This window comes from Pteropus alecto, unplaced genomic scaffold (assembly GCF_000325575.1).
Source record: "Pteropus alecto unplaced genomic scaffold, ASM32557v1 scaffold139, whole genome shotgun sequence".
Taxonomy (NCBI): Eukaryota; Metazoa; Chordata; class Mammalia; order Chiroptera; family Pteropodidae; genus Pteropus; species Pteropus alecto.
In genome coordinates, this window is record NW_006443567.1 from 3,267,885 (window position 1) to 3,289,642 (window position 21,758).

At 38.7% G+C, this 21,758-nt stretch overlaps 1 protein-coding gene and 1 pseudogene across 3 annotated transcripts in view; both read left to right on the plus strand.

The window, feature by feature from the left end:
- The window catches only part of FGF13 (fibroblast growth factor 13), a 467,301-nt gene that overhangs the window by 226,310 nt on the left and 219,233 nt on the right, over positions 1-21,758 (plus strand). The window lies entirely within an intron of this gene.
- Positions 19,594-19,712, plus strand: LOC112472905 (annotated as a pseudogene).

Genomic DNA, 21,758 nt, shown 5'->3' on the forward strand with positions numbered 1-21,758 from the left:
AAGAGTACCTTTCCATAGGCTGCCCATGTCCATCAGAAGCTGATGTTAATGTCCAGAATCTTAGAGCATGGATGGGCCCTACTTTGGTACTGAATTGAACTGAGACCAGAAAGCAAAGCTGGAAGCCTCTTACTGGTATGTCACTTAGTCTTATACCCAGGAGCTTGCCATGGAGGCTGTTGTTATCTTTACCTCTTCCTTGGCTTGGAGGACATTCTCAAATGGGAGGAGCTCAGATCCTGCCATAATTACCACAGTACTCTGCTAGGGGAGGATGTCGGCATCTTCCACACCTACTCCCAGACCTCCAACCCCTGGTTCTGGGTGGGAATGGTGGTAGGGGCTTTTCAATGCTGATTGGTATCTTCATGCCCCAGGGATCAGGGAATTAGCACATTGATGACAACAACAACAAATCCTTCTTGCAAGAGGGCTTGAGTCACAGGAAAACTGGATACAAACAACTAGAAGCTCAGTGACCCCCAGCATGCCCAGCTGCCCACATCTTTTTTACAGTTGAATTCCTAGAGTAGCATTTAGCATGGCTGAACAGACATGGGTCCAAATGCTGGTACCTGGCTGTGTGGTTCTCTGAGCCTGTTTCATCATCTTTCACAAAAAAGGGGATAATAATACTTATTCCTGTTTAATCGTGTGGTTGTAAGGATTAAAAGAGATAATCGATATACTTTGTTATGTATGTTTCTGATGAACTCTCCGAGGTAGGATTTGAATAAAGAAATTGCTTCAGCTGAAGGAAGATGATATGAATAGTTTGTTATTAATCCCATACTTCCGCAGCAATGGCACTTGAAGATCCAAGATCAGGACGACTGTGACTCACAAGCAAATGCAGAATAATAGCAGCACCTGCTAGCTCTTGAACTGAGTGTTAGAGCCCTGCAGAAAAGATTAGCTGTAGCCACACTGGGCTACAATGGTCAGCGTGACTTGAAGCTGGGTAATGTCCCAGCTCTTTAAATTGCTTAAATCTACTAATATTACTCCCCCTAAAAATGCATTAGCAACTCAGAATGTTAGAACTGAAGTCTCATCCTCCAGTCTCTGCCTCTCCCTTTATAGATGGGAAATGCCCAAAGAAAGGACTAGCTCCAAATTGAAATGAATAACAAATTATAAAAATGAGATTCTAACCCTGATCTTTCATTTTATGTGATGTCAGTGTTCTGATTTGACATGCTTATTAGATAAATTTTTTAAAATGTGGAAAATGATAAAGAAGAAAAAACCACCTGTACTTTCATTCCATAGACAAATCCACTGTTACTATCTGGGTGTAAAATTGCCTTCCTTCTTGTCTTCTCTCAATGCATTTTCTTCCACCTGCTTAGGGATATATTAAAACCCAGGGCTTCTGATCTCACTCAATGCTTTCTCTAGCACATCAGGCTACCTTTTCTAATCAGCATCCTTATTTGATATTTGATAAATGATATTTAGGTTTTTAATTCTCAAAACCAAGTAAAGCTGCCAATGAACCCCCGAATGTATGTAACTCATTGAGAAAACAGGTATAATAATGAGATCATGAACAAATCAGATCACCAGGATGGCCCAGAGCAGAAAACCCAGTTGGTCCTAGAGTCTCAGGGGAATCCCCAAATCACAACATCCCACCCCACCCCCTGGCCTCAGGGAACATGCTCAGTGGCATGGCCTCTATCTGAAGCTAGGCCTCTAAGCCTGTGCTCTTCCCAGCTGGAAAGGGTGTAGAAAATGTAAGACCACATGGGATGCTTCTTGCAGTTAATTTCAGGAATGCATTGCCTAAGACCCAGGGCATTTTGACTTAGCTTCTGTCTTCTCTCCCATGGCTGAATTACTTTAACTCCAGCTGCATCTTGCATTTTAACTCCCTGTTCTCTTTCTAACCTACTATCTTGTTATCAGTCTGTTAGGGGGTCAGGAGCAGGAGCCAGTGGAGATGAGACTGAGGAGAACTGAGACAGGTCAGGCTGTCCTTTTAGTTCATTCCACCTTCATGGAGGTGATGATATAGCATCCTGTGCACTGGGAGAGAGTAGAATCACCCTCCCTCTTGCTCCCCTAGTTAAGCTAAGGTAAGAAATCCACGCCCCACCCCCCGCCCCCCGCCAAGGCTTTTCTTAGAGGCATTCACTTCTGTGTGCCTCACTGTCTGACCACAATTCCTTGGGGAAAGGAGGCAGAAGCTCAGGCTACTGTCCTAGCTGACTTGAATCACAGGAAATAAATGGGGTGGAGAACCATGTAGCCTCTTTGTTACACAGCACCTTACTGCAGCAGCCATCTATTTTTAGAAGAGGGGAAAAAAAGGCAGCAGCTTCCTCTTTAGGAATCAGCAGGTGGAATAATGATCTGCCAGACTTTAACATTCAAGTTCTTGTAGCTGGGCTGCAAATGAGACTTTTTTGCCTGCCTCGGTGCAATGCTGTCAGTGTAATTACACATCCCTGGGCAACCAAACACGAATGCTGTGGAAAGGAGACAGAGAACTGAGGGTCAAGGTACCCTGTGAGTGACTGAATTAAAAAAAAAAAAATAGGTGGCCTAATCACTAGGAACATTGAAATCTTGAGTCTCTGCTCAAATGTCACCCTCAGTGAGGTTGTTCCTGGCATGCTGTTTAAAGTAGCCCCTGTCATTGACTTTCTCTTTTTTCTTCATGATTGTTTTTTTCTGCACACAGTGCTACCTGACAATATGCTTTTTATGTGTTTATTAATTTTTCTATTGTCTGTCTCACTCACTAGAAGGTAAGGCCCAAGAAAATAGGGACTTGGTTATATTGACGGCTATGTTCCCAGGGCCGCAAACAGTGCCTACCTAGTAAATGTCAGATGCTCAGGAATTACATGTTAAATAAATCAGAGGATTGTGTGAAATAGTGAGCCTAATAGTAACAAGACAATGAGTATAGCAATGACGACAACAATATCAGTTGATAAATATTGAATACTGCACATTAATCCACTTAATCTTCACAGCAACTCTGCAAGATATACACTGTCCTTAACCTCATTTTGCATTTAAGGAACTCGGGATTAAGTGACTTGTCTTTGTGACCTGGGGGTCCCAACATGATCATGGGCCCGGGGACAATCATTTGAGAAATACTAGACTAAGGAGTCACTTGATAATATTTTGAATTGAATTATTCGGATTTTCTTTTCATGATTCTTACCCAGGTCTGTTAAACTCTTTTACTAAAATGATCGCATGAGCTGGATAAGTTTCATTTGTATCTACATAACCTGTGACACCCATGAACTTGTCATCATAAGCCCAAACTAGCAGAGCAGAATATTCCTCATTGCTCTGTGTCAGAGAGATCCACATTCTTTGGCACAGTTGGGACTCAATGGTGAAACCATACCTGATAGATAATGGCCATTCCTTTCCTGGAAGATTTGGAATGAAAATGAATGACCATTCTGACGTACTCTAATGTTGACTTTCTCCTGCTGGAAACATGACCTAGATAACCCTATTTACTGACTTAAAGTGTTTTACAAAGCAAGAGCATGTTAGGGCCTCATAGTCACTTTTTAAGTCACTTTTATTCATGAAATTGCAATTTGATGTACTCTCCCTCTCAAAATAAAACAGAGCAAAACTATATCAGACAAAAACACCACACTGAGTAACAGCAGCTCACTGAGCTTTCCAAGAGCAGTTATCTTTATGACATCTAAAAGTCCCCAAGGCCCCTGCAGAGGCTCATTTCCTTCTGTGGGCTCCCTGGTACAGTCAATGTGCTGGCCTGGGGAGTGTGCTGAGTCTCATTTTCATCCTGAGCATGGCTTATCCACACAGCAGCACCTGGTGCAAACCGTTGTCAGAATAGTTACATCATTATCTTGTATTTATGAAAATTAAAGTCTCTATCATGTGTTTGTATTATAATTAGCTAATTAAAGTATTTTGTTATATTTTTAGAGAAGACCTAAGTGAGAGAGAGACTCTATTTCTAGGGAAGATTCAAGGGGTCGCCTTGTTTCTGAGGCAGGCTCCAGCATCATCTCTCCCCCGGATTCTGTGCTCAGTCAGCTCCCTTTACCAAGAGTCCCAGATTTGAGGGAAATTTTGTGCCATCCAACCCAGTCTGGACCTAGATTCTTTCTCAATGTTGAAAACACTAATGGATTTTGTCAGCCATTCTTCTTTCTTTCCTTCTAGTTGGGTCAGAATTGTATTTACGTCTATCATGAAATCGCTGAGATTTCAAAGTACTCTTCAATATTTCAGATTGATTTGTTAGTAATGAGTAATCCATAATAGAAGGAGTACAGACTCCTGACACTTGGATTGCTGTCACATTAGAGAAAAATTTAGTTTTGACCAAATTTCACTTTTCAATGTATTCTATCAGTTCAAGTCATGAATAGTCAAGGAAGAAAATAAGCCCATGTGACTTGTTTTCTTGGGGTGCATGTGTCTCTTCTCCCAGCTAGCTCAGTAATTCCCACCCTGGCTGTATGTTAAAATCACTTAGTGGGGGTTCTAAAAATTACTCATGTCCAGGCTCTACTATAGACTACATAAATCAGAATGTCTGGGGGAAAGGCCGAGGGTATTTTAATGTGTATCTCACATCAGAAACCACTGAATTACAAATGTTTCAGTGCCCCCTTCTCACTTTTACTGAATGACCAGTGCTGATTGAGAACCAGTGATGTGGAATGGACGTGTTTTAAGGGCAGGTCTGATATTTGAATGGTTCCAGTTTCCCAGTGCCTAGCAATGTCCCTAGAACCTGCCGGATGCCTAACATATGTATGCAGAGGATAATAGATGGTCCAAATAATTCAATTGGCACCTGTCACCTTGTGCTATCACCAGAAATACTGATGCAGTTCTGACCTTATTTCATTTTGAACCTCTCCTCGCCAGCTGCACCCCATACAGATACTAAATCAGTGTCTTCCTGGAAATTTAAAAGTACATCTTTTGAAACCTTATTTGAGCTACTTCTATGTAACTGTGCTTAAAGAATCTTGACACAAGTCAGTGTGTTTTTGACCTACTAGTTTTGGGTTTGAGGACTTATTGTTTGGAAAGAGCAGTGATCGATATTCAGTATGAGATCTCTTGGACCATGCCTTTCCATTTTATGAAACAAAGGTACAAATGTGTGAAATTAGGTCCTTTAACTACTTGAGAAAATTCTCAGGCTGACCTGCAATGTGGGCGAGATACATGGGGAACCCCAAAGTTGTTCTATTACCCTCCAGGGTGCTGAGTTATACCCTGTTGAACAACTGTGGACCTCACTGCATCAGAACAAATGGCTTCCTCAGACTTGGTTAGTTGCTTTTCAGATGACAGAGTATAGTTTTATTGGTCACTACTCATTTTTCCACTTTGATTTTTTACAGACTCATCATTTTTCTTGTCTTTTGTTCTATAATAACATTTTCCAGCAGTGTATCAACATTAAAATTTGACTGTTGGCATATTCAGTAATGGGAATTAGGAGGTCCACTTTTTATTGACATCCTGGAAACCTGTATGCAAGTGACGGTCACCAATACTTGGTAACTCAGTCCCACCCACCTCCATTTTTTTTATCCCCCTCTATTTTTTACCCCCTCCATTTTTAATTGTTAAGCTGGTTTTAAACTGGTAGAGATTGGAAACTCACTGGGAACTAGATCTTTTTTTAATTTTTCTTTTCACCATTCCTAGAAACAATAGCAGATCTCAGCTTCTATGAAATTGATTTTCATTTAAGCCCTTTTCTTACTATAACAGATAATGAAAAGTTGACTCTATGTCTAATCCAGTTCTCTAGATTCAAATATCGATCATCAAGTGCTGTTTTTTCTATATAAGACTCATAATTTTTTATCTGTTGATTATTTTGACATTCAATTAAATGTGTTTCTTTAAACTAGGAGTGTTTAGTTAAATGTGGTTATGGTTCCATCAGAAGCACCTATAACTGTTTTTTTTTTATGTTTTTATTTAAGCATTTAGGTGATGATGCATACAATTTGTATTTTGCTTTAAATACAGAAGACATTGAGAAATATATCCAGAATTCCTTCATAGATTTCAAAAAACCATTCCCTGAAAATATGTGTTTATGGCATTTAAATATTTTTACCAAGATGTTTCTTATGCAGGATTTTAATCACTTACAATTTTCTACTCTTTCTCTTTTATCTTTCCTACTTTTTGTATGCACAGAAAGGTGAGGAAGAACTAGAGATCCTTTTTAGACTTTTTTTTCCTTCCCCCCGAAACAGGTAGAAAGTTGATGGATAGAATCTTGAAATGACTAGATAAAATGAGATTGTGAGAGTATCTGTGGAAAGGAAGAGAAGTTGCAGGGACAATCAAATCCTGTTAGGAAAGGAGGAATGGTTTTCTTCAGAGAACAAGGAGCAGGTCGGATGAGAATAAGATTGAATTACATGCTATGATAAGTGAAACATTCCCTCAGTTTGTTTTGTAACAGATAGGCCATATTAAGAACATTTGTGTGTGTAACACAAAACAGGTGCCATACCCCTTGGTATAGTCATCAAAATAACAATTACCATGAAGTACCTTGCTCCAGGAGTCTAACAGAAATATCTGACATTGTTGAATCTGTAACTCAACAGGCTAAGAGGTTTGGATGGTATCAAGACATCAGGGAGAGTAGATTTCAGTGTCACCAGTCAAACACCTCCAATGGAGAAAACATCTCCCTTAGTGTTTGTTTGTGTTATCTTACTGTTTTTTTTTTCTTTTAATGTTAAGATGTATGATTAGCTTCACAAATCTAAAGCTGTTCAGTTTCTCTACTCTCCACCAAGAGGAGAAATGTAAGAAACTTCAAATATTTTTAACTTTGAACTCTCAATTACCATGTACCAAATGATTGTCTACCAGTATTTAGTTCCACCTTGTTTTCACATTCCCTCCATTAGCCATCATTTTCTTTTATTATTTAAAGTCATGTTTAGATTCACCAGCATCTTCTTTGCTTGCCATTTGCTCTTACATTCTATTCCTTCCATTTGTATGCACTTACCTTCTTTTCCAACTCTGGTAGATCCTTTTAGTGAAGTTTTCCAAGCAATAAACAATAAGTTTTTCCTTGTCTGAAGATGTTGACGTTTCATGCTTACTCTTTTAATGATAGATTAGCTGGGTGGAGATGTCTTAGTCCCCATTGCCAACGTCAGCACTTTAACAACACAACTCCATTTGTCACTGTTGTCAAACCAATTATCTTTCCTTCATAGGCAGTCTTTTATTTTTCTTCATTCACTTTAAATTTTTTTTTTCCTTCAAGATCCTACAGTTTCACTTGAAGTTTTCTAGATAAGGATTTGATTTTATTTATCATTTCCAGAACTTAGTATGTTTCTTAAATCTGAGGATTCCTGTTTTTTTCTTCAATTCATGGAAATTATTGCCATTATATCTTAAAATGTTTACTCTCCCATCTTCTCTCTATTATCTCCTTCTGAAAATCCTGTTAGACTTTGGTTGACATTCCTCATTTTGCCTTCTTTGTTTTCAGAATTTCCATCTGTTTATCTCTCTGTACTACAGTCTGAGTTTTTTTTCTTTTCTCAGAAAGCTTCCAGTTTACCAGTTCTTCAGATCTGCATGTATTCAAAATAGCAAGGGATTAATCAATTAATTTTCATGACTCCTGACACTTTCAAGCTAACTAGAAATTCAACTGGAGTAAGGAATGCTCAATAAATAGCTAACGAATGATGAATTAACGAATGAATCAATGAGCCCATTCCCCTGTGTAAATGTGAAAAACCCCGTCCCTGACCTCATGTTGCTTATATTTTAGAAGGGAAGCCATCAAATTGCTTTGTAATTGTTAATTTACTCTGTACAAGATATACTGGGAGTCAGAGGAGGAACTGGGAGTCAGGGAAATATTTGTAGAGGCAGCAATGCTTGTACAGTATTTCGAAGGATCATTAGGAGTTCACCAGGAGGATGAGGCATGGAAGAGAATAAGGAAACACTGTATTCAAAGGTTCAGAGATTCACAAGAGCCTGGGGCTTGTGGAGATAGGTATATTGATGGCTCCTGACAAGAAGAATACTATGGACATAAAGGGAACACGTTAAAGGGGGACCATGTAATTCTCTACCCTGGCCCTTCCACAGGCAGCTCTACCCTCAGTGAGCTCCTCAATCTCCTGCACAGGATTGCTGGTGATGAATGACAGATAGAGGTGTTGGATGGCCACTGGGTTTAGAGCCTGTGACAGAACTATCAGGCCTGGGTAAGATCCTAGCAAATTGTCTCACTCTTTGTGTTATCATTTAATCAGCTGCATCAGTCCAAATGCTAAATACTGAAACTAGGGAGGAAAGAGAAATGACCAACTTAAAAAGAAGAAGCAGATTTAGTATGCCTTTTACTGCATACTCATTACATGCTAGATATTATGCTGAAGATACAGCACTACACAAGACAGACCATGTCCCTCTTTGCATGGAGATTTTGTGCTAAAGTGAGGAGATGCGTAATAAATATGCAACCCAATAGAGAGATAATGTTATAAAGTCCTAAATGCTCTGAAAAAAAAAAAAGACCAGCAGGGTGAACAGGCAGAGAGTAATTAGGGGAATGATACTGTAGCTTGGAGTGGGGGGTCTGAAGTGGTATTAAGAGTATGACCTAAAGGATATGAAGTGGCTAGCCAAAAATAGAGGTGAAGGAAGAGTGTTCCAGGCAGAGGACAAAGGAAGTGCAAAGCCTCTAAGGCAAGAACAAGTGGATTATGTCCAAAAGACAGAAAAGAGCAGTGACCTCAGGGTAGAGTCCGAGGAGATGAAGCCAGGAAGGTGGGCAGGTGTCACACCATCCAAGGCCTTGTAGGCCAGGAGAAAGCATTTGCACTTTTTAAAAAAGCAACATGAGAAGCCATTGGACAGTTTTAAGCTAGAGGCAACACAATTGGATTGGGGTTTTAAAGGTTTGCTCTGGAGATTGTGTTAATAATTAAGTGGAAAAGGGCGAAAATGCAAGTGGGGAGAGAAATTAAGAACCTACTGGAGGAGACCAGCAGAGGAGTGTTAGTAGGTTAGACTAGGGTAGTAGAGTGAGGGTGATGAGTGATCAGGCTTGGGACCTATTTTTGAGGTAGAACCCATAGGACTTGCTGATGGATTTGAATTGAAGGCTTTGGAAAGAGGGAAACCCAGGTTTTCTACTGAGTTTTCAGGTGGTACCTTTTACTGAGATGGTGAAGATCATCAGGAGGAACAGAGGTGTCTATTGGGAGTTCCCAGTTTTGACATACCAAGGGAGGAAGAACAGAAATACCACATAAGCATATGTTGGGGAGATTTAGGATGTGATCCTGTGTAAAACCCTGAGTTAGTGGAGGTTTAGACACTAGTAACAGGATCAGCTTCTGCAATTTAGAATACTGCTGGGCATTCAGTGGCAGCCTTGAAATGTTGACCAATGTAGAGTAGAAATTATTTTGACTCATATGAGCAAAAAGAAACTTACTGACTTCCCGAATAGACCTCTGGTTACATATAACTCAAGTTCTTATTCTTTTTCTCTTCTCCTATTTTCTCTAAAATTTAGCTATTTCCATGATTATAAACCCAAGGCACATACATGTATACTCACACATGAAAACACTGACACACTCACACACACACACACACACACACACACACACACACACACACATTTGTGTTATTTCCAATTTTCTGACTGAAAGTGAAAGACCTCACTTTGGGAGCTGTCCTAGCTCTCTGCTTCATGCCTTCAACTGCAAGCAGTTTCCTGGGAATATGACAGTTACTTACTCAGTTATGAGTTACCTTAGGAAAGGCTAAAAAGTAGCCTTTTTTTGCCTAAAATACATTCCACGGGGCATTATTCTTTGGAGAAATCCAAGGTGGAGGATAGCCAACTCATTCTTTTCTTGTCTTACCATCTATATATAGTCATGAGTCTTCTTTCTAACTCTGGCTATTTTCTGGTCGGAGATCCAGAAGGCTTCTCTGGGTGTCACCTGGGCCCAAAACCTCAATTTCTCTTGAAACTTCACCAAACTTTCCTAGAATGGGAACTTTGGCAACTGTTGCTCCAGAAATGGAATGAATTGTGTTGATGTGATCAGATTTTTGCACCAAGGAACAGGCCGAAAAGATGGCATTTCTCAGCCCAAAAGGCTGCTCTGTAGGATGTGACTACAGTATACAGCCTGGGCAGTGCGCTCTGCTGCACATGGCGAAGGGATAGCAATTGGCTTAATAATCATGACATTGAAAATTATATTTAAATATAGGCTTAATTTCCCTGTTTCTCCTATCCACACATATCAGCCTCAACTCACACCCAGGAAGTGGTCAGTTTCTTCAAGTTCTGATAACCTGCCTCCCACAAGCCTTGCCTGTTTTTCCTCTTCTAAGCTTTCCCAATATGCAAGCCACCAACTTTTGCAATAACCAACTTTTCCCTGAATAAGGAACTGGATAAGGCTAGGGAATCTGAGAGAACAAAAAAGAACATTGATTCTGGGTTCTAATTCAGTGAACCTGACTGTTGGACTTCTGATGGAACAGGGATGTGAGGTCAAACCTTCCAGCATGAAGGCAAATTCCAGAAAGATCTTTCCTCAGTGAAAGGAAATGTTCCAAGTTCAGTCTCCTCTTGAACCCTTGCAATGGGCCTAAGAGAGAAAATCGGAGTTGAAGAGAAGGACGAGAACAATAAGTCACCAAACAGCTTCACTGAAATTTTCTCTCCCAAACTTCCAATAGCATACAGAAGGCAGATGATGCAAATTCTCTCCTTTCCATCTATAAAATTGTGCTGCTATTTTATGACGATGGTAAAAGAAGTGATTCTATTTTTGATTCTCTACCTGTCATGAATCTCCTCTTCCCCAACAAACTTAGGGCACTTAATCATCTCTTAGTGTACTTTGAACCTTCTGTTAAAAAAAAAAAAAAGGATGAATGCTTCAGAACCATAAGAATACATAAAGGAAAAAGGGAGTCTGGACATGCTGAGCAAACTAATCCCCGTGTTTCTCCTCCAAAGAACTGAGGTATAAAGTGGGTGCTGGGCCCTCCAGGATCCTTGCACTTAAACATCTGCCTCAGTAGAAGGAAGCATGACAAAACCATCAGTTCAATGCACCATACGTGTACCAAGCACCTATTTAGTGCCTGACTTGGCCTGGCCCCTACTGGATGTTCGAGAAATATTTATGGGTTAACTCCTCTTAGCTATGACTGCTGATGACACAGAAGAATAACACAGGTAGCACTTGCCCTCAAATAGCTTACAGATTTCAGGTAGTTCAGAGGTATGCAGTAAAGTAAACTAGTGCTCTTACTTCCTCCCTTTTGCCATCTGTCTCCAGCCCTAGCAGGGAATCTTAATTTTTGTTGTTATTATTAATGTCAGAGGAAGCATTTTTAAACAGAAGCGCAAATATGTCTCTTGTAGCTGTAGAAAGATCCCATGACATTTATTTAGATGAGTGGGATTTAACATCAGAGGCAGCCAATGTTATGGCTAAGCTTCGTACATGTGGAGTAATTTCTCAGCAGTGCTAACGAAAGCCTGAGAAGTTGTTCCCTCACACAGCAGGAGTTGGAGAGAGTTCTATGAAAGTTTGGCAACATAGAGAAAAAAACAAAACAAAAAAAAGCATGCGCTTTTGGATTTCTTTATCACAGAGGGAATAATCCTGGTTCAGATCTGAATTCGGACCAGTGCCCCAGCACTGAAATGCATTCATATGACAAACTGTTATGGCTGACCATACAGGTCCTAGCTATGGCATAAGGGCTGAGATCTATCAGCCCCACAGCGATTTGGTGGAGTGATGTGCCTCAGATGTGCCCAGGTTAATCAGCAAGTGTGCCCATCCTCAGATGGTCTTCTAAACGTCTTCTGGAAGCAGCACAGTAGAAATAGTGCTGGCCCAGCACACAGAGGTGTGGCAGTAGTACAGCATCTCTGCTCTGCTGCTCTGAGACTTCACTGGTGAGTTTCTCTTCTAGATTTCTAACAACTGTGTCTGCAATCATGTGGCCTTAGGGCCCTCTCACATAATTGTTCATAGTAGTTAGAGATCAATGGAGTGTGAACCATTCCAAGCCTGGAATCCATGTTCACTTAGCCATGCAAGGCTGAATTGAGCACCCCTTGGAACTTTTGATTGGATCAGGGATTTAGAAGCTTGCCATCATCTGCCATTATCAATGTTATCTTGTTACTCTTCCATCCAATCTGCTAATGCTACTGAAGTACTGGTTGAAGGATACATAGGAGCCAGACGGAGATGGCAGAAGAAGGGTTGGGGAACAATCCCAAGTGGGGAGAGTAGCATGTAACAGTCCCAGATTTAGGAGAGCAGTTGTTTTCCCATTTTACAAAGTAAGTCATTGAGGCTTACGGGAGGTAGGTATCTTGCTCTAGTTTATATACCCGGTGAGTGACAGAGCCCAGGTTTAAATCCATATGTGTCTAACTCTGAAGCCTATGCATTTGCCCATGCACTGCCTCATGAAGGCCAGGCTGAGGGTTTGGACATATAAGAAGTTGAGGAGCCATTAAAAAAGTTAGGGAGGAGACTTACATGAATAAAGCGGTGTTTTACGATGACTAATTTGGTGGATGTGTAGAGGCTGGGTTAGCAAAGTGAGAGATTAGAAACAGAGACCAATTGAAGGACATTTTTAAAAAGTCTAGACACAATGGTTTAGCATTCATTACTGTGTGCTGAACTGTTGATATTTACTTCATAATATTTATCCAAGTTCTATTTTTTTAAAGTTGGTTTTCACCCACTAGTCTATAAGCTTGAAGAGGATAGGGAGTGTGTCTCTCTTATTTGCTCCTTCATCCTTGGTGCCCAGCACAGTTCCAGGCATTTAGTAAATACACGATAAATACACAAATGAATGAATGAATGTGAATAAAGGACAAAGAAAGAAGATTTGAAATGGTTTAGTAAGGTTAGGTAGATAAACATTTAAAATATTAGAGTAAGGATGATAATAGCTCCCATTTCATGAGTACCTGTTGTGAGCTAAGCAAGTGCTTTAACTACATTTTCTCAATTCATCTTCATAACCACCATGGAAGATATGTCCTGTTATCATCCATAATTTAAAACTAAGGAAATTCCCTTTAAGAAGGGTTAGAGTTGAGCATGGTAACTATAGTTAATGGGACTGTATCGTACACTTGAAAGTTGCTGAGAGAGTAGATCTCAAATGCCTTATTGGGGTAATTATGACAATATATGCATGTATCGAGTCATATTATACTCCTTAAACTTACACAATATTATTTGTCAATTATATCTCAATAAAGTTGGGAAAAAAGAAGGGGTAAAATGTTTGGCCACATTGTCAGGAATAGGCTGAGTCAGAACCCAGGTCTGATTAATTCCAAAGACTGTATTTATAAGCATTCTGTTTAGGGACTAGGAGAAGTTGGGACTGAAGACTGAAGCTGGGAAGTAAGAAAAGGGAGACCATGCTCCCTGTGGTCCCTTTTGACTTATTGGTCTGTGATTTTGAGGATTTTGGGTTTAGACCTCTTTTGAGGTAGCACCAGGCCAGCCTGGTACATTATCAGATGTTCAGCAAACCACTGATGGCAGAGAAATGGGGCTTAGATGAGAGGTCAGGCTGGGTTCGAAATTTAGCAGCCATTGGTGTTGGGGCAACAGGTGGTAACCAGGAATGTAGAGTGTGTAGCCGACAGGCCCAAAACCTCCACCTGGGTTGATAACTACTCAGCAGACTAGAGGAGGAAGGGGAACTGACAAACGATATGTCTTACCCTAATTTGGGCACCGAGAGTACTGTAGACAGACAACCCAGAGCAGTAGGAGGAGAGCCTAGAGAGTAGATGCCCATCCCTTCCCCTGGCTGAGCATCTGGGTAGGGCAGATTCCCAACAAATCGATCTCCTGGGCTGGAGCAGATGCCTCAGATTCTTCTTCTCAAACAGTTCTGGGCAAGAATATGAATACCAGATATTTGTTTTGAAGGAGATTGCTTTGGTAGAGCCACACACATACTTTCAATGTAGGTTGTCATGTAATGGGGGCCCTAGAGAGGTATTGAGCATGCATACAGAGCCAAATGGGGTGTTCTTTATTTCTAGTCCAAATGTATAAGCATGGACATATTGAGGCCATTTAGCAGACAAGACAAAGTGCAGTCTTGGGAGCTGAGTGAGTGGGAGTTGGAAAAAGGGAAAAGGGATTATTAGTGTTTTTTGCTGCCAAGAGGTCATATGGCCAGTAAGTATACTGGCAAATGCCCTGGAGAGAGGAACTCATTAATTGTCCTTGCTACCAGTAGGCATGTATGAACACCCTGATGGTATTGCTGCCCAGATAATTACTGAGTCACTGTTGCTTTGGGATTTTTCTTTGGAGCTCTCAAAATTATTTTGCAGTCATCTCTTGGATGCCACATCCTCCTACTTTGCCATCTATCAGAGGGCAGAAATGCCTACCTCCACCACTTGCTGAAGCAGTAGGGGCAGCATTGATGCCTGCCTCCTCCCAACTGCATATACAGTATGGCCTTGCATACTCATTCTCAGCTCCGCCACACATTTTCTGCTTTGCATTGAGTGGTCCCGGGATCCTCATGATGTTATTAACTAGAAGGTATCCCTAGAAGAGTCACTTCTTCAGTCTGTCTCCTCTAACCCACTTAGGACAAAAAATAAAATGAATCCAGGAAGCCGACCGTCATGCTAGCTGGACCATTTTATTCCATAGACTGAGGCAGAAATAGATTCTTTCAACTTACTAAAAACTACTAGTACAGCTATTTTTATGACAAGCCCTCCTCACTGTGGCTTCACTGCCATGAAGGAAGGCCCAGGGGTCACTGAAACTTGCAATGACCAAAAAAATGTCAGTGCACTTCCATACAAATTACCCTCTGGCTGCATAGAACTGCCCAGTATATACCCACTGTCTCTCTCTGGCCATCTTTGCCTTTGTGTGGTAGGCATTTCAAGGTAGCGTATTCTACATACATCTTAGCTTCCATTGTCAGCAGCAACCTGGTTGCCTAAAATCTGAGTTAGCCTAGACATAGGATGACAGCTTTGGCAGAGTATAGCAAGACCTTTATTATCCAAGAGGCATTTGAGCAATCATTTTTAATGGAAATCATTGTTTAGCTTTCCAACTATTTATTGTTCTTCCATTGTGCTTAAAATGGATACTGATCCATAGAGGCCAAAAGAGAGACAGTCATACATCTATTCCCCCTAGATTTCTTTCTGCTGTACTTCTACTTCTGTGCCAAATGTCTTCGTCTTCTCCAAGGAGTTACTAGTATATCTGGGGTTATTAAACACACACACACACACACACACACACACACACACACACACACACACACACAGTAAATGTCTCTCAGGAGTCTTAGCAGTGATCAGATGTACCCTAACTTTTTGAGTCAAAAGGATTCTGGCATTTTTTCACACACAGGGACAGTGTTGCCCTCCTGCAGGGCATTTGGCAAAGTCATGGGAGCGTTTTTGGATTGTCGCGCTGACCAAAGGGAACTAGTGGCATTTCGTGGGCAGGCATGAGTGTTGTGAAATGCTCTGCACTGAGTGGGTTATCCTGCCCAGGAAGGAATTATCCAGGCCCCAGTGCCATAGCGCTGCCCCTACAGGGAAATACTGAAGAGAAACTGGTGAGTTGGGGCCACAGGAGAGTTCCTACAGCATTTCCAGGATTATTAAAGATCTATGAGGAACGGCTAAAGCGGAGTTTCTCAAAGAGTGGTCTCTAGATCACCTATGTCAAAATTGCATGGAATACTTTGTAAAATATACTTTCTGTGTCCCACTCAAGAAGTGCTGAATCAGAAAATCTGAGAGACGGACCAAGGAATGTGCATTTTTAACAAATCCTCCAAATGATTTTTTTTAGTTTTTTTTCCCAGCTTTATTGAAATATAATACACAATTAGTTACTCTTATTTACATTGTACAATTCAATGAGGTTTTTTTTTTTATTTATAGTTGGCATACAATAATATGTTAGTTTTAGTTGTACAGCGTAGTGATTAGAGATCTTTATAACTCATCAAGTGATCACCCCACTAAATCTAGCACGCCTCTTCCCCCTTACATGTTTATTACAATATAATTAACTATTTTCCTTATGCTACACTTTATATCTCCATGTCTATTTTGTACCTATCCATTTTCCAAATGATTTTTTATATGCACTAAAGCTTGAGAACCACTGGATTAAAGTATCTTCCTGTCTAATGAAGAGAAGGCTGAGGGCTAAACTAATTAAGATCTATCTATCTGTGTATGTATAATATATTTCTATCTCTGTCTCTATGTCTACATCTATAGATATAGGCATAGAGAAAGCCATCTATCCCCATTGATGAAAGCACAAATAGAAGTAGGTTTGGATAATTAGGATGGATTTAGGAAGATAGTAGAAAGTGTTATCTCTTCTCCTTTGAAAATATTTAAATTCTCATCGTTTTAAAAATGGCCCCAGTCTCAAAAGGCTTAAAGAAATCTACAAAGAGACAGTAAACCTATGATAAAATGTTCAGCTTCCTTTTCTAGTTATTAAGAATATTCAAATTAATAAAACATGTTTTATATTTATCATATTGGCAAAGGTGGTTTCATTAATTTGTATTTTAACAATCATATTCATTATTGAAGAGCATTAGGTTGAGATAGTCTATTGAAAAGGAAACATTCATTTAGAAACTTATTTTGACCAGATGTATTTATAAAGCCTTAAAATGCATATATCCTTTGATGTTGTAATTCTACATCTAGAAGAAAAACTAAGAAATTTCATTGTCATTTGTCTGCATTTTGTTTGTGAATCTTATTTAAATGTTCAGTGCTACTTTATTTATTATAACAAAAATGGAAATAACCTAAATGTTCAACATTAGGGAATTGTTTGGTTGCATATTATGTGACCATTGAAAATGTAAGAGTATAATGAATTTTAATAATGTGGACAATATCTATTCTATTATATAATGTTATGTGAAAAGATTAGGTTATAAAAGTTTGGCTCTAACTATATGGGAGAAAAATTAACAATATGTAGAAAAAGAGAACGGGAAGGAAAAAATATGCCAAGATGTCAACAGAGGGTTATCTTTATTGGTAGGCTTGTGTGTAGTTAGTTTCCTTATGCTTGTCCTAATTTCTAATTTTTTCACAATGGGCATGTACAACTTTAATAAGCAGAAATAAGTTAATTTAAATACATCTGTTACATAGACTAGAAACAGGGAAGGATGCAAAGTTCTTTCCAATTACAGTCACTAATTTGAGGTAGGATAGATTTCATTTAACATAATATGATCAGCTCTGTGCCTATTAGCTCATATCAATATAGCATTATCTTAAAAGGAAATTTGTTAGTATTTGCTTTCCCCTCTTCAGTACATTCTATTACTGGTCTCATATTGATCTAATGCACGTCATTCCCAACAGAAATCTGGTTGGAATGGAGTAGCTTGGGCAGTAGTGGCACTTGGGTTTTATTTGTTTTAATTTACATTTCATGAATATCAAATAAATTGGATTGACTAGAAATTTTCAGTAAGACATCAGGAACCTTTGCAAATTAATGTTACTCTTTCGTTTAATTTTTTTTTTCTGAATATGCCATTTGAATTTTATTCTCTTGGTTATTTGCTGTTTGTAACCCTCATAGAATTGCTGAATTAAATCTTTCTAGTGATACTTATAAATACAGTAAGGTGCAATGATATACTTATGGGGTCATTTTGGCAGGAAGAACTTGGTTTTCTAATAAATAAGAAGCAACTAAAGGTATTCATTAAATTCAAATTCATCAGGACCATATTAATCAAATTTGGAGATTGAGCTTGAAAATGTGAATCATCATTATAGGTTACATTTAAAAGACATTGCACATGTATGTGATATGACTTTATGGATTCCCAGGAAAATTTAATTGAGCTGCTGTAAATAATAGGAATTTCTTTGCTAGTGTTAGCAAAGAAAACAGGCTGCAGATAGTGTGCTACAACATGCACTTTGCTCACTTCTATTGATAAAGGGAGTTAGAGTCAAATTATTTGTGAAACTGTTATTACATCTTTGATAGTAATTACGTGATCTTCGTAATCAGATACCTCTTGGATTCTGTGCTGTGAACATGAGACTAAGTAGGGTGCAATAGCTCAGGTACTGTTTTTCTTTTTCTTTTTCTTTTTTAATGAAATACTGAGTCTGGGGATCAGTCAGAAGGCCCTAGAAGAAGATGCTTCCAAATAAAATATGTAAAAATACTAAGATGCTTCTGTGCCACAAGAAATAGAATTTAGAGGTTAAGGAGACCACCGAGGGAGCTGACTCCAGACACTCATCCATTCCCTGATTCTTATAGAGACTATACAATAGCCATTGGAGCCTTTGCATGGGGAGGTGAAATACACAGTTCAGAGTAAACCGAGTGGACCATTGTCACACAATCACTGTTCCAACAGCCTTCCTAGGGGATTAAACTGATAGTCTTTTATTTTGCAATAATTTGACATCCATTGCCACCACTTAGATATTTGCTGTTATAATACAAGCTGAGCCATAGGTGTCATTTCTAATATATGATAATCACTTTGATTTTCACAGAGCCCTTCCTTTTTTCTTATGAATTCCCAGTATATTCAGGCAAATTTAAACTTTATCCTCAGAATAATTGTGTAAGGTAAGCAGAGAAGGTAGTATGGATCCTAAGTCTTCTCTCTCTAAATCCCTTGGGATACAGTGTGTTTTGGAATACAGAACTACTTTGGAATGAGAATGGTAATAACAAATATTATGAAATAGAAACTTGTCTGGTATCCTGAACCCCTGGTCCCCCTTGTGGGCTTCTGCTTATTCCCACATTCAGGCTTCTATATGAGCTCAGATTGTTCTCTGAAGGGAGGGCTGGTTTGAAGTGCCCTCCCTTCTCTGCTTCACTTATTCTTAAGCATCCTTCAGCTCTACCTCCTCCAGGAAGCCTTCTCTAACACCTGTTCCTTATACTGATTCTTGCTCTGCTGACCTGCTATAGCATTTGTCCTAGTATCACTAATTCCACACTTAATTATTCTGGGCTTCCTGTGATATACATATATGTTTCATTACATTGTTTGCTTTTGGTCAGTCACTGTACTTTTTTATATTGATCATATCACTTAATCATTTCCATTTGGAATTACAATTTTGTCCATTTTATGAGGTTCAGAGAGGTTAAGTAACCTCTTAACGTGCCTATGGCCACATAGTTTATCAGTGGTTAAACTGGAATTTAAACCCAATTCTCATATGAATCCAGAACCTATACTTTTAACTACTACATTATTTGATATTAATTTATGTCCTTAAAAGAGCTCACACTCTAGCTGGGAAGATAAGAGTTTGATTTCACGTATCTCCTTGTTATGGACTGAATGTGGTCTCCCCTCACCAATTCATATCTTGAAGCCCTAATCCCCAATGACAAAGGAGCCCCCATGATGGGACTAGTGCCCTAATAAGAAGTGAAAGGCAAAAGACAAAATTATTAAAAATAACTATAGATAGTCTACGGCCATGCCACCCTGAACATGCCCAATCCCATCTGATCTCGGAAGCTAAGCAAGGTTGGGCCTGGTTAGTACTTGGACAGGAGACCACCTAGGAAGACCAGTTGATGTAGGTGTAAAAAATAATAATAAAAAATAAAGGATTGTAAGCTGACAAGGTCCTTGCAATCTGTGAGGTCGACCAATGGTTGCCTTTCCTAAAAACAAACAAACAAACAAACAAACAAACAAAAACTGTAGCTATAATAATTTGATAATGGATACACTATAAAAGAGGTAAAGTGTGACATCAAGAAACATAAAATGTGATAAAGGAATTAAAAATGTAGAATTTTTCTATGTAAGTGAAGTTTTTAGCTTACAATAGACTTTTAATGTAAGCCTCATGGTAACTACAAAACAACATAAAGAGAAGGAAATCAAAGCATACCACTAGAGGTATTCATCAAATCATAATGGGAGATAGCAAGAGAGGAAGAAAGGAACAAAACAACACAATGGCAATAGCAAGCCTTTATCTATAAATGTAAATTACACTTTAAATGTAAATGGACTCAATTCTCCAAGACATAACAAGGCATAGAGTAGCTAAATGGATAAAAAAAAAAAAAAAACAAAAAAAAACAAGATCCATCTATACGCTGCCTATAAGATACTTCAGGTATATGGATACACACAGACTGAAAATGAGGTGATGGAAAAAGATATTTGTGACAATGAATACCAAAAGAGAGCAGGGGCAGCTAAACTTATACCAAAAAAAAAAAAAAAAAGAGTTTAAGTGAAAAGTTATAACAAGAGACAATGAAGGTAATAATGAAATGATTAAGGGGTCAGTTTATCAAGAGGATATAATAATTATAAATATGTACCCATTATCAGAATACCTAAATATATAAAGCAAATATTAACAGATCCAAAGGGAGAAATAGATAGCAACACAATAATAGTAGGAGATTTCAGTACGTTGCTTTCAACAATGGATAGATCATTCAGACAGAATAATAATAAGGAAACATTGGACTTAACTCCATTACTACACTACTACACTGCTAGAGGCATCACACTTTCTATTAGAAGCGTCATACTTCCTGATTTCAAACTATATTACTAATAGACACATATTAGTAATATAGGAACAGAATAGTAGCCCAGAAAGAAACCCATTTAGGTATTATCAACTCATTTTTGATAAAGAGTGACCAAAAATACATAATCAGGAAAGGATAGTCTCTTTAGTAAATGGTGCTGGGTAAAGTGCATATCCACCTGAAAAAGAATGAAATTTTATCCTTATTTTATTCCATCCTCACAAACAAAACTCAAAATGGACTAAAGAACTAAGTGTAAGACCTGAAATTGTGAAATTCCTAGAAGAAAACATAGTGGGAATGCTCCTTGATAGTGGTCTTGGCAATAAATTTTTTTCGATCTCATACCAAAAGCACAGGCAACAAAAACAAAAATAAACAAGTGGGACTCCATCAAACTAGTTTCTGCAAAGGAAACAATCAATGAAAAGGCAGCCTACAGAATGGGAGAAAATATTTGCAAGCTAATATTCAATAATGGGTTAATATGCAAAAAATATAAATAACTTACAATTTAATAGCAAACAACAACAACAACAAACCAAGTAGCCCAATTAAAAATAGGCAAAGGACCTGAATAGATATTTTTTTTTTCCAAAAAAGACATAGAAATATCCAGTAGGTACATGAAAAGATGCTCTATATCATCAATCATCAAAGAAATGCAAATCAAAACTATAATGAAATACCACATCACACCTTTGAGGATGACTGTTTTTAAAAAGTCAAAAGACAGCAAGTTTTTTTGAGTATATGGAGAAAAGGAAACCCTTATGATGAGAATGTAAATTGATACAGTATAGCCTTTATGAAAAGCAGTATGGAGATTCCTAAAAAAGTTACCATTAATTTTTGAGGAACCTCTATACTATTTTCCATAGTGACTGCACCAATTTACATTCCTACAACCTCTCCAACACTTGTTACTACTTGTCTTGTTGATGATAGCCATTCTAAAAGGTGTGAGGTGGTATCTCATTGTGATTTTTTAAAATTAATTAATTATTTTTTTTGGTGACATTGGTTAACGAAATTCAATGTTTCAGCTCTATACTTTAATAGTAAGGCATA